The following is a 13575-nucleotide window of genomic DNA, read 5'->3' as shown; positions in this document are numbered from 1 at the left end:
TCCAAAACTTGTAAGGTTTCCTTTTTGTACTGGGTTTCCCCATAGGCTTGAGTCCGAGGACCATGCAAGGCCTTGGTTCTGCCCAAAACTTGTGATTTTTCTTTTGGTACTTGGTTTCCCCATAGGCTTGAGTCCGAGGACCATGCAAGGCCTTGGTTCTGTCCAAAACTTGTGATTTATTTCTTTTTGTACTTGGTTTCCCCGTAGGCTTGAGTCCGAGGACCATGCAAGGCCTTGGTTCTGTCCAAAACTTGTGATTTTTTCTTTTTGTACTTGGTTTCCCCGTAGGCTTGAGTCCGAGGACCATGCAAGGCCTTGGTTCTGTCCAAAACTTGTGATTTTTTTTGTACTTGGTTTCCCCATAGGCTTGAGTCCGAGGACCATGCAAGGCCTTGGTTCTGCCCAAAACTTGTGATTTTTTCTTTTGGTACTTGGTTTCCCCATAGGCTTGAGTCTGAGAACCATGCAAGGCCTTGGTTCTGTCCAAAACTTGTGATTTTTTCTTTTTGTACTTGGTTTCCCCATAGGCTTGAGTCCGAGGACCATGCAAGGCCTTGGTTCTGCCCAAAACTTGTGATTTTTTCTTTTGGTACTTGGTTTCCCCATAGGCTTGAGTCCGAGGACCATGCAAGGCCTTGGTTCTGTCCAAAACTTGTGATTTTTTCTTTTTGTACTTGGTTTCCCCATAGGCTTGAGTCCGAGGACCATGCAAGACCTTGGTTCTGTCCAAAACTTGTGATTTTTTCTTTTTGTACTTGGTTTCCCCATAGACTTGAGTCCGAAGACCATGCAAGGCCTTGGTTCTGCCCAAAACTTGTGATTTTTTCTTTTTGTACTTGGTTTCCCCATAGGCTTGAGTCCGAGGACCATGCAAGGCCTTGGTTCTGCCCAAAACTTGTAAGATTCCCCTTTTTTTTATTTGGTTTATTTTTCGACCATAAGCCCCTATACCAGGGCGGGGAAAGTTGGCTTGAGGCCGGAAGCCCCTAGAGATGCCCACGCCCTTGGCACTGCAAGGCGTAGCCCCTAGCAGAAGTTTACGACGGAGCAGCAACTGTATGTCGCCGGAGATGGAGGAAACCCCAGGAATTTCTGCTTGCTAGAGAGTTGACTCCAACGCCACCTGCACCAACGCGCAAGCCTTCCCACAGACGGCGCCAATTGTAGGGACACGATTCTTTTGGGGCCCAATAATGATGTTGGGCTCGTACATGAAAGATCCCTCACAATATGATTTGTAGAGAGTGGGCTTGAAAAGCTTGCCTTTGGTCACAGGGCGATGTTCCGGTCTTGACTTTAGAGGAATTCCTGTAGAAAAAGGAGTCGGGTTTGAATATTTAAGCCCTATAGCATCGCATCTTATGGGGTTGGGCTCCTCGGACTTGATCCGAGGACCATTAAGGTCTTACCCCGGTTACCCAACGGTGGTTTTTTTTATGATGGCGCATGTGTTGTTAAGGTGTTTTCACCCATGGAGTTTCTTTTTGGAGATAGGATCAGAGCCCCCTCTAGGTTCACTTACTTTTTCTTTTATACTAGCTTACGTCCGCTGTCCTTCGTCCACGTGTAGGGTCAACCTTTACAAAACTGATATTTGTCCCATCAGTCTAATCCCGGAATTGTTGGGGATGGTTGATAAAGCTGGAGAATACGGCTCTGTTAGGTGCAGAGTCTTATCTGGGAAGGGTAGTAAGGATAACTCTCCCAAGATATTTTAGATCTCCTTCCACATTTATTCCTTTATCTCTTTTTTTACCCCTACCCTCAATGGAGCTTTGGGTCTGCCGAGGACGAAATTGTCCTCGGCTGCATCTCCGGGCCATTACCTTGTTCGGCTTGGGCCTTTGGACTCCCCACGAGCAAGTGGGCCTGGCCCATAAATTATTGGGCTCCACACATAGTTTTTTTGAAAAAAAAAAATTCATAGTTCAATTACCACGTAAGTTAAATACTATTAATGATCATTCTTATATTTTGTTAATTCTTAAAAAAAAAAAAAAAACATTGTAAGAATATTTTTAATATAAAATTAACAAACTTCTCAATTATTGCAATGAGTAATAAATGCCTTTACCAAAATTAAGAAATTCTAATAAAATTCTTATATTTTAAAAATAAATAATTCTCCTTAAATGTGGTGTTGCCTTTAATATGAAAACTAGTATGTAGCCCCGTGCTACCGCACAGGAATTGATATATTATTAATCATGAGTTTATTCATGTTTAAAAGGCTCAGTTAAGTCTAAATTCATATTATTAACCAGAAAATTTCATTAACAAAACTTAGCAGTATATATATTTTACACAGAAAGATGAACCTTGGTGACAATGTTTATCCAAAAGATCCATTCACGCTTTTGAATCTTCAATCTCAATTGGTGATTGAAATTTTCGCAGCTTAAAAAATTTAAAATTAAAAAAAAAAAAAAAAAACCCTCAGAGTTGTACTCATTTTGTAGTTTTACGATGGATCATTTTGTAACATGATGGGCATTTGTGTGAAGAAAAAATCTCTGAAGTTCCATGGCTGATAAAAGAAATTCTCCCCAATCTCTTTTTATAGAGAGATGGGTTTGTGCGTGTTTTTATACATCCTTCATAGTTGTATTATCACGAAACAGGTCCAATGGATTTAGATTGGTATTACCGATTCCCAAAGCATGAGTGTTTAATGTGTTATTAATTTCATCTCATTGGCTTCTGCACATGACAGCAAAATTAAAAATAATTAGTTTGTACACGTTTATAGTAAAATTGGACTTCAATTTCAGATTCTAATTGAACAATTGGAATGATAATATATGATAGTAACAACAATAGGAAAATTCAAATAAAATTTTGAATTAAATTGTAACAATCTGAATAAAAAATTCCAGTAGAAAGACAGGGTGGAGTGATCCACTCCAAGAAGGCGACCAAACTTGCATAAATATAGAATAATAAATCTCTCTCCGGAAAATTTACATTGTTCATAACCTTTACCTTCATTGAACATTTTAAAAACATAATGACTCACATCTGCTATCCAGACATTTACAGCCGGGTCCTCTCCAATTCGTGTGAGATTCCATTGATCACTAAGTTCCTTTGCAGCCTGCAAAAAGTATCATCCATCGGTCCACAACAGTACTTTCTTCATTGTTATAGGTGCCCAACCTGAACAAAAAGCCAAATATAAGGATAGTGAATTTTAGGCATAATGTGCATCTAATCACATATTAGCAATTTATAACAAATGTAAAGATGCAAATTTTGTAAGTGAATAGTAAACAAAACTCAGTGTCAGAACCAAGAAGAAAACACTTTAATCCGAAACTCAGTGCAAATGTAAAGATGCAAACTTTGTAAGCAATTTATAACAAAGATGCAAACTCTGGCTTTGCTATCTTTTTGGAAATTATGCAATGTACCCAAACCAAAGTTCTTATCACCGATATTAATCTCTTTGGTTTTCACATTTGACTACAAAATCAAGAAAAAACTTAATTAGCACAGTAACTCACTTGACCCGATACATAGAAGTGGTTTTAATGAGAATGAGCCCACATACATTTTGCCACATGATGCAAAATTCAACTTCAATTTCAGATTCTAGACACATGGCACAAAATTAGAATTCTAATTTGGAATTCAATTTCACACTCTCTTTGCTTCACCTATTATATATAGATTAACAAACTTCTCGATTTTTTAAATGAGTAGTAAATGTCTTTACCAAAATTAAGAAATTGAATTGACACGTGTCACAAAATTATAGCTTAATTGAAATCCAATTTAGTAAATATAATTGGATTTTTTCTCAATTTTGATTTTTTATACATATGATATGATCAGGGGTGGAGTTAGAAATTTTTATTTAGGGGGGCCAAGTTGTAGCACTAATATATTTATCAAAAAAACCCCCCACACATATACACACGTTTTTTTTATTATATACACACACCCAACAAAAAAAAGAGCTTAGTATTTTTAATCAAAATTATCTTTGATGACGATCTTTCATAAAATAAAATTCATTTTTACCATTTTTATAGTGAAATTCTTAAAAAAGTTTCATTTTTTATACAAATTATCAAATTTTATACTAAAGTAAGTAAAACATCTTTCAATTGAACTAATAAAATTTTCAAAAACATAAATGATTAAAAACTTGGAGGAACAATTTAGGCTCCAAACATATTTGAAACTATCTTGCTTTAACCCATTACGTGGCAACTAAAGAGACATTTCATGTGTAGTTTTAGTGACAATATTTTTTTAATAAGTCAATGACTTGTTGATCACCACATAACGGGTTGAAAAAAATAGATTCAAACATGTTTGATGCTAAACTTTATCAAATATTTAACAGATATAAGAGCATATTTTACAAAAAATAAATAGAATTACGAAAAATAAAGTTATGTTTCTATAACTATTAGACCAATTATTATTTTTAAAAGCATCATTGAACTCATTCAAATACTTGGAGGGCTTACTCTTATTTTTATAGACTAAATTTTAAGACATTAAAATAATTATATATATATTTTAAAAAATTTCAAAATTTTGGGGGGCCATGGCCCCCCACCCTTCAACATATCTCCACCCCTGGATATGACTATCTTGTAAATCATAGTTATTAGTTTTTTTTTTTTTTTTGAATAAATAATTATTACTTTCAATCTTCTTTTGGAAGTTTGGGTCTATGACTCCCAAGCCACTAGGATATAGTGAATCTAGAACTTTAGGATTTTTTCCATGTTGCACAAAACCCTAATCAAACCAAAAAATGTCTCCAGCTCACCAAAGGGTTTTAATATTACTCAATATATGTCAGACCTCACGACTAAAGTAATGTTATGTGATCTAATAGTTTTTCTTGAACTTAACAATAAGTAACGTTAAGTTTAGTTTTTATTTTTTTTTATTTTATTTATATAAATTTTTGTTGAAATTAGTTTAGTCTTTTTTCAATTAAGCAAAATAAAATAAATAAATAGATGGGTTTCAAACGAGTTTGGATTCACTAATGAAATTTGAATTTAGGATTCACTAATAAAATAAATGAGTTTGGATTCACGAATAAATATATGTGGAAGAAACTTGAGATTAAATTGCTAAAATTTAATAGAATTTTGAACGAGTTTGGTATCTATATTTTTAAATAAATTTGAATTTAGGATAGGTATTCTCAACCCAAACTTGCCTTTTTCTATTCTTAAGTAAGTGTACCAAAATGGATTGAATAGACTACAGTAGACCAATTTTTTTTTTTAGGAGAGCTACTTCAACAACATTTTCACAATAAATCACAGGTGGTAAGTTGTGAAAATCAAGTTCCATTTGAGTTTTCAAGTCGAGTTCCAAGTGGGACTAATGCCACATCACTCGTGCCACATTTAGTAATAGCTACTTGAAACTCGAGTCTTGAAAATTCGAGTTGTGCTGAAAAATCGATTTTCACAAAGCCAAGATCCAAACGAGGCTATTTAATCAAATAACTTTCAAAAGAGTCTTTTAGTCAAATAATTTGAAAAAAAAAACACACATTATTTAGCCAAAAAAAACCCACAACTAACGGTGGTTAGTGATGTGATATACTATATCATGTGAATAATGGATATCATCATAAATTTAATTAGTAAAAACTACTAATATATTTTAAAAAATAAATAATAAAAAACTCCCAAAATATTGATTTAATTTAATTTTTTTTAAAGTAGGTTCATTAGACTCACACTACAAAAAACGCGGCTATAGACCCCTTTTTTGTAGTGATTATAGTTGATACCGTTTTTTATAGTGGCTAAAAAATGTGTTGTCATTGGATTTGTTATTTTTATTTCTCCAAAAGTGGACAAAATCCATCTGATGGTTAAGTAGCACTATATTTGAAATTCTATTTGAAGGAATGATAGAAGATATCTCAAATGAGGTGGTGTTAAATTTATTTTTTTAAAATTTGTTGTGTACAATTTTGTTCATAAAATGTACTATTTCCATTTCAGAGTAACTAGTAAGTTGCCCATGTGATACACGGATAATGTTATAATATTTTATATCAGATGGTTTTGAAGAATGTTGTACATATATTATAATATAATTGTTATAGAATTTTCTTAGTAATGAGTTCATCATAAGATAAAACAATTATAAATTACACACACATATCTATTATAATTATTCAGTTCCAGTAATGAGAAATTAAAAAAAACAACTTTTGAGGAATATTATAAAATAAAAGTTTATATAAAATGTGTCTTTCTCTTTCTCTTTAATTTTAAAACAAAATATACATCCCAAACACCCGCAATCAATCATATCATTTACAAAACCCACAAATTTACAACGTTTGACCTTAACATCAAAATCATAATTACCGCTGTTACTCAATATAAAATGCATGCCCCTTTCTTGGTTGTAGCTAACTCATAGGGGATAGGATTAGATGAGATAACAATATTAGAGCTAGGTAGGTGTTATAGAAAAATTGAAGGTAAATGAAATTATTTTTGGTCGTTGTATTTGATATAAGATGGCATAAAGAGCTATAGGTAGGTGTATATATATAGGAATAGAAGTGCAAGAAGTGAAAATGGTAAATTGAAATGCAAAGAATTTTGTGTGTGTGTGTGAGGGAGGAAAATTTTTGAAACATTGAACCAAATGATACAAAGAATATTTACTTTTTAATTAGAAAAGTCTTAAAATATTGACCCTAAATTTTTTTTGTCTCTAATGTGGTACTTGAGATTATTTCAATTCTCTTTGCCAAGAATGCGTCACTTGGTAGAACCTTATGTTTTTCCATGTAAGATTTCTGCTTTTATATATATATATATATATTGATATTGATCTTGATCGGAGATGATCCTTTTCCCAACGTTTAACTGATAACAAGTTGAAGCTCAGTATGATTTGAAGCTCAAAATGATTTAAGCTAGTCAATGGGATTTAAAACTGTTTCAAATACAACATTAATTATAGGTACATTAATATCTGCAGCTAATTGTTGCAGATTCAACCCACCACATGAAAAAGAATAAGCGGGCAATCAACTCATCTCAAAGAATGTTGTCGTGTAAAATAGTTGCCACAACCCGATGACCAATTCAAGGTTTCAAACTATCTAATGAACTTCCATGTTACCTTTCTACCTCAACACAAGAATCACTAAGGGTATGTTTGGGACGGGGGGAGGGGAGAGGGGAGAGGGAAAGATGGCTGGAATATACTAAACCCGTCTCCGTCCACCCAAACATAGAGTAAGAGTACTGAAGCATTATTCCCGCCCATTTGCAGGATTTTATACTGGATGCACACTGTCACTTGTATGATTTCTCCCCCACTATGGTCAATTTCTCCAGCACTTGAGATCACAAAAGCTAAAAGATTTGCTTCCACTTCTCTTGAATCATTTGCAGCCAATTAGCAGGGAATCTAGAGATTGATTCTTCCTTACAAGCCTGACTTCTCTGTTTAGGTAGGATGCACGGACAGGACATGGTTATAGATACAGGTACGGGTACAATATGGCGACACGAGCAATTTTCGAAAAATTATAATATGATACGGCAGATTATACACCGTTACGACACGGATACGACATGAGTACAGCACCCCAAATGAAGTGTCCTTAATCTTAGCTGTTTAGTGGCTGCAACATGGGAATTTCAGAGTCCTCTACAAAGTTCTGGACCATCATTCTTATTAGATTCCACTAGAGGAGACTTATCTTAATTAGTTTCCCAAGCTTTGATTTATCTTTGATTCTTGCAATTTCAAGAGCCTTTGCACACACAGGAAAACCGCTAACCATCCCAAGACTCCAAAATTATGCCAGAGCCCAAGCATGTTCTTCCCTGACCGAAGGCTGCAAACTACCCAGCTGCCAGGCCCTGATCATCTTCAGATAAGTGGACAACCGCAACGTCTTCACACCCATCTCGACCAAGTTCCATTTCCAAACTGCAGTTGTAAAAACCAGGACCTGAAAAATTATAGAGACATGTGAGTTTGAGTTACTAGGATAATGGACTTGGAACTCTGCAAGGGAATTTCAAACGACATAGTAGGATTCACAGCATGCCTATTAGTATGTGATGGGCACTCTTTAGAGGACTATTATTCACTAAGCGAGTCATGCATAGCGTCTGCTTGGGATCATTTTATATCAGGGAGTAGTGAGGAAATAAGGCTTATAGTATGTTCAGAACTAAATTAATGAAAAATTACCGCAATAGAAGTTGGACACTTCTACCTAGCACTAGAGCTGATATTACTGATTTGGAGGCAACCCACTAAGGCATTTTAAGGAGCCAACACGAATATTGCGTCTTCTTTTGTCAAATGAGAAGAAATTTCTTGACGCAAAAACCGCATTTTTTTTAACATCCTTCTCAACAACATACCTGCATGAGATACCACGAGGAAGAATTCTTTGGTAAGGGCAGGCAATGTTGGAGTAAACAATAATGGTCTCATCTGAAATGAACTAAGGTTGAACACAACTATTAGAGGAATCAATACTTTAGCGCACTCAAGTGTATAAATTATCATACGTTCATAACAAGTATTTGATAATAGCCAATTTTGACATCATCAAATTATACAGGAATATATCTTACTAAAACAACAAAAGCTATGGTTAATGGGAAAGAAATATTATAGCAGCCACTGCTTCTTTTACGTATCCTATTCAACACTTCAATAGTGACTAAAATGTATTGAGCATGTTCAACTAAAAGCAAGAAAAAAGGATTTACTTTATTTTGATTGGCATGCTTGTACCACTAAACAGAACTCATAAATGAATGAAATGGAATTTATGAGCCAATAACAGAAACAATTGCTGGCATTTTTATTATTATTTGATAAGTGAATTCATTAAAACATGAAAATTGGGTTCTTCTGCCCAAGTACACGAAGTGTACAAAAGAAGAGCATCTCAAAGAAAACACAACATAACTAAGAAGCATAGAGAACCGTTGAGGCCCAGAAAGGAGATGGTGGAGGAACCAGTAATCCAAACAAAGGACTGAAGAAAGGATGCCAGAAATAAATAATGAGAGTGCATACCAGGGTCCTCAAGGGAGACGTAGACCTTGGTGTTGACCAATTGTGCAGAACCAAAAACCTTGATGTTTGCCAAGGAAATCTCCTGTCCCAGCTTCCAATATTACACCTTCCATCTCCCCAATATGTCTAGTGACAAATTCACTGAACTTTATCCGTATCCCGAAAAAAAGGGAGATGAAAGGTTTCAAGATGAATGCATTCCCCACTCATAACCTCATGATAAAACCACTCATAAGAAACCAAAATGAAAATTAATTTTAAGCAGCCACTCAAAATAAATTCATAACAGATAATTTCAGAATGAATGAATCACATGATAAAGAGAATAATTATATGTTATTTCTGTTGCTTAGCAAAGTATATTATTCTGACTCTTTCCTATTAACTTCACCATCCAAAATGATAGAATGAAGTTTAAAGCAAACAAAACCTAACAGAAGACGATTGAGATTTAAGGGTGATCTGCTTCACTTTCCTATATCATTCAAGTAAACAAATAAATGCTGGCACCGGGAGATAATTTCTTGGACGGATGAATACTGGAAATAAATAAATCGTGTCTGAAAGAGCTGCTTAATAGACAGACCTTCCTAAGGAAGCATATTCCTTGTTAATCCTTTCTATCTTTGTTAGGTAAATAAAATCTTGTAGCTAGTTTACGGACTTCTTCCTGCTGGTAATTGGGAAAAGAGAAGGGAATCAGAATAGTAAGACACGAATTCAAGCGCTCTACAAAGTGAAAATTAAAGCTACCTAGAATGAGCAAGTACTAGTATAAATTGCTTCAGCAAACAAGTAATTAGTTAAAAAAAGAGAGAGATTGTATTAACCATACATGATTGTGGATGTTTCGGACCTTTCGGTTCCCATTAACAATGAGAAACACTATGAATAAAGGCAAAATATTCATGGCTGCATCTATGTAACTAAATTTACACTGTAATCATATCACAAATAAATTGAGTGAGAACAATCATCTTTTAGCAACTACAATCTATAATTCCCATCTAAAGTTTTCAAGGACTCCAAAATATCCAGCAAATGTTGTTCATAAATTAGATAATGTGAAACAGAACGAAAATAATTAAACAAAATCTTTTCAAGTAAAGTTCTGCCTTTACAGTAAAGCTAGTCCCAACTAACCTTTGAAATATAACCAAGTGGAAGTAAAAGTCGCTTGAGCTGAGCCTGCGAGAGATGCGAAAGGAAGTATGTTTGATCCCTGGACTAATAATTCAAAGTTAGAATGCGTTAAAACCAGACAATATGCTTGAGAACTTAATTTTTTATTTTATTTTTTAATTTTAAAAAATTGTGCTCCTTTGCAAACTGAGATCTGTGTACATATGGCAAAAGAAACCAATAAAATCACTCCATTGTTTTCTTCCCTCATATAGGAATTTAGGGAGCTACAAGCACCCACTTGCAAGCTCAAAACTCAATGACTGTAAAGATTCTCATCTTAAAGTAACATTAAAACCTGCGGGACATGATCATAAAAATTACATATACATAAAAATTACATATATGGCACCTCTAATGGACTGTGAAACTCCTCCCCACGGGTCAATTGATATAATTCTGGAAAGATATTTTTGCAATAGCTAGTAAGTTTGATGATATTCATTTTTCTTTTGTTAGACCTTAGAAGAGAAGGGAATTCCTTGGCCCATCTCCTTGCCCTTTGGGCAGCTTTCTGTAATAGCTCTGGGCTATCTCCATCTCTAGCCCGCCTGCTCTGGTCTCTCAGGCCCTGGTCAGAGATGGGCAGGGGCCCAAGCTTTCTCTTTTGTAAGCCTTCCTTGGCCTTTTTTTTTTTTTTTTTTTTTTTTTTTTTTTTTTTTTTGTGTGTGTGGAATAATAGAGGTTTATAATTCAGCAAAAAAAGAAGAAGCACGAGTAAAGCATCTGATTATAAATAAAGCTCATATTTAAGAAGACAAATTCTTTGGACACATCTATGATATATAAAGAATAGCAATAAACCCAAAAAGGACAGGAAATAATAGAAGGCAGTGATGTTTATCTCATGAAGATACCATGTCTTTCGATAGTTCTAAAACAGAAGGTGATCTGTAGAGAAGTGAATGATATTTGCATAATGTCGGAAGCAACGTCAATTTCCATACTGCTGATGGCATCCATGAATGCACCTGGAAAAATGAAATACGCTTAAGAGAGAAAAGAATAATATATGTAACTTTGAAATGGTGAAAGGTATAATTTTTAAATTAAGTTGACAACATACAAAACTTTATTCTTGTATTGCAAAGAACATACGGCCACATCGATACTCTTCAATAATGTAAGACACCTGAAAAGTTGACCATTAATTCTCAGCACTTAAATGGCCACATTAAGTCTGTCATGATTTCCTCCAGTTTAAAAACAAGAATGCAAGCAATGAAAAAGACTGAACTAAAATATTATGATAGTTGAATTCATAGACACGAAGGAACATCAAACAGTTGTAAGTTTAAAATATATATTTAACAAGCATTAGAAATTGAGCTGAAGGTAAAGTGAGAAGTGAGTGCTAATTGAACATTATCCAAGAAGATACACTCAGAGGAGCAATGCATACCACATTCCTCCAATATTCATCTGTCAGATGCACAACCTTCAATGGAACATCAGCCCGAAGAAAGAGATAAATTAATTTAAGTTGTAAGACCCCTCTTCTGCATAAACCACACAATAAAATTAAGCTAAGGTTGTATCTATGAAATGTAAGAGCAAAAGTCTTTCATTGAAATCATGCAGGTGGGTGCAATTCATCCAAACAAATGTAATATCTGGATTAGCAAATGTGACTACAGAAATTCAAGAAATTAAAGTAACTTCAAGGGGTATCAATTTATGACTAAGTCTAAAGGAAAAGGGGGTATAGAATCGTGACAAGATGTAAAATCATTAGACACTAGTGCGCTCTAGCTCAAATGACACCTCCTCCCCTTGTAAAGGCAAAGCGGAGGGTAACCAAATATCCAGAGTATAGTCCCCACTAGGAGTTCCTACACAATTCTGGCAGGTGGAGTTGCGTATTTGTGGTTTACTCTTCAGGAGTAAGTCCAAAGGGCCCTGCCTTAGTGAGGTTCCATGTCCAAAAATAAAAAGAAACAAAAGGCAAAGGGTAGGGTTGTGGGTTCATGAGTCATGACCCACTAGGTGCATGTGTAAATACTACCACAACAACAACCAAGCGTTAGCCCTAAAATTTTAGGTTTGGCCATGAATCCTGAATAGACTAATAAGGCCTAGTGCAAGTGTAATTACCAACAAAATGGCATTTCTAGGGGTTTTCCAACAGAGACATCTAAGTTTTGAATCTCCCCTCCCCCACATAAAATGTATTAAAAAAAATGTAATTCATCATACTGAAACTTTATTGGACAACAAAAAGATTAAGAGTAAAGTAGAGTTAGTAATCTAATTACAAACAACTTTAGCATACTTCAAATCTTCTTCCCATGAGTAGTCTGACCAGAAGTACTCAAAGTAAAGTAACATGATACATTCATTCACGACAACACCTTTAAATTCCAAGCACACGAAGGATAAATATACTATTCTTTTTCTAGCATTAACAAGCATGGGAATTTGAAAGAGAAAGTTCAAGAGTTTGTACAAAATAATGGCAAGAAGACAGACAGTACATTTAATTCATACAGTCATGCACCATACCTGTCCATCAACAATAAATATACAAGTGCTTCTTCCACAGCTGCAATAGCTTGTCTCTCAATCATTGAGGGCATTCTGGCAACAGTTGCCTCTAGCTATGGAGGCCAGTGGAATCCCATCAATACCAATTGTTGTGGTAATAACCAAGTCTTCCATAACATCAGCCTGTGACTTTGCAATATTGAGAACACCTCTAGTGTCAACCACCATAAATTCATACTCTCCCCAAAAGGATCTACCATAAAAGCGATCCCTAGTAACTCCCGGTTCATCCACCACAATTGCCCTGCTCCCCTTATTAATCAAAAAGGAAAGTCGACTTTAACTATGTGAAAACACACGTGGAAGTTTCAATGTGCAGATACCAAAGGTCAGGTGTCTGCATATTGAATTTATGAATTTTAGCTAGCAACAACACTTTTCCCTTTTTATTTTCAAAAGAGAAAGCACCCATCAAACGCTATCAAGAAATATCAGTTTACTACATCACTGAACTTAAAAATTAGATAATGGGATTTAATTTTTAAAAGCAACGAGGCTATCTGCCTAGACCTCAAGTCTTGCAAAAATGGTCTCTCTTTTTTTTTTCTTTTTTTTTTCAAAAATTAAAAATAAAATAAAATAAAATCAAACCCAATGACCTAGGTTCTCCATATTTCTACGGAAAATTCTAGTATCACCTAATTTTTCACAACTAATTGTGACTTGGTAGAGTGTAATTGGTAAAGAAAAATTGGTGGATCTATTTGTAAGTGATAGTTAATCACTTATAATTTGTCACGTCAAGGTTATAGTAAAAAAAATTATGAAATATTCGTGGTCCTTAAACTA

The 13575-nt window shown here is 34.7% G+C and overlaps 1 pseudogene; it reads right to left on the bottom strand.

The window, feature by feature from the left end:
- Nucleotides 1-6896: 6896 nt before the first annotated feature.
- LOC115950769 lies at nt 6897-13210 on the bottom strand (annotated as a pseudogene).
- Nucleotides 13211-13575: the final 365 nt, after the last annotated feature.

Source organism: Quercus lobata, chromosome 6 (assembly GCF_001633185.2).
Source record: "Quercus lobata isolate SW786 chromosome 6, ValleyOak3.0 Primary Assembly, whole genome shotgun sequence".
Lineage (NCBI taxonomy): Eukaryota > Viridiplantae > Streptophyta > Magnoliopsida > Fagales > Fagaceae > Quercus > Quercus lobata.
Note: the sequence above shows the minus strand (reverse complement) of the source record. Positions and strands in the feature narration are given on the sequence as shown.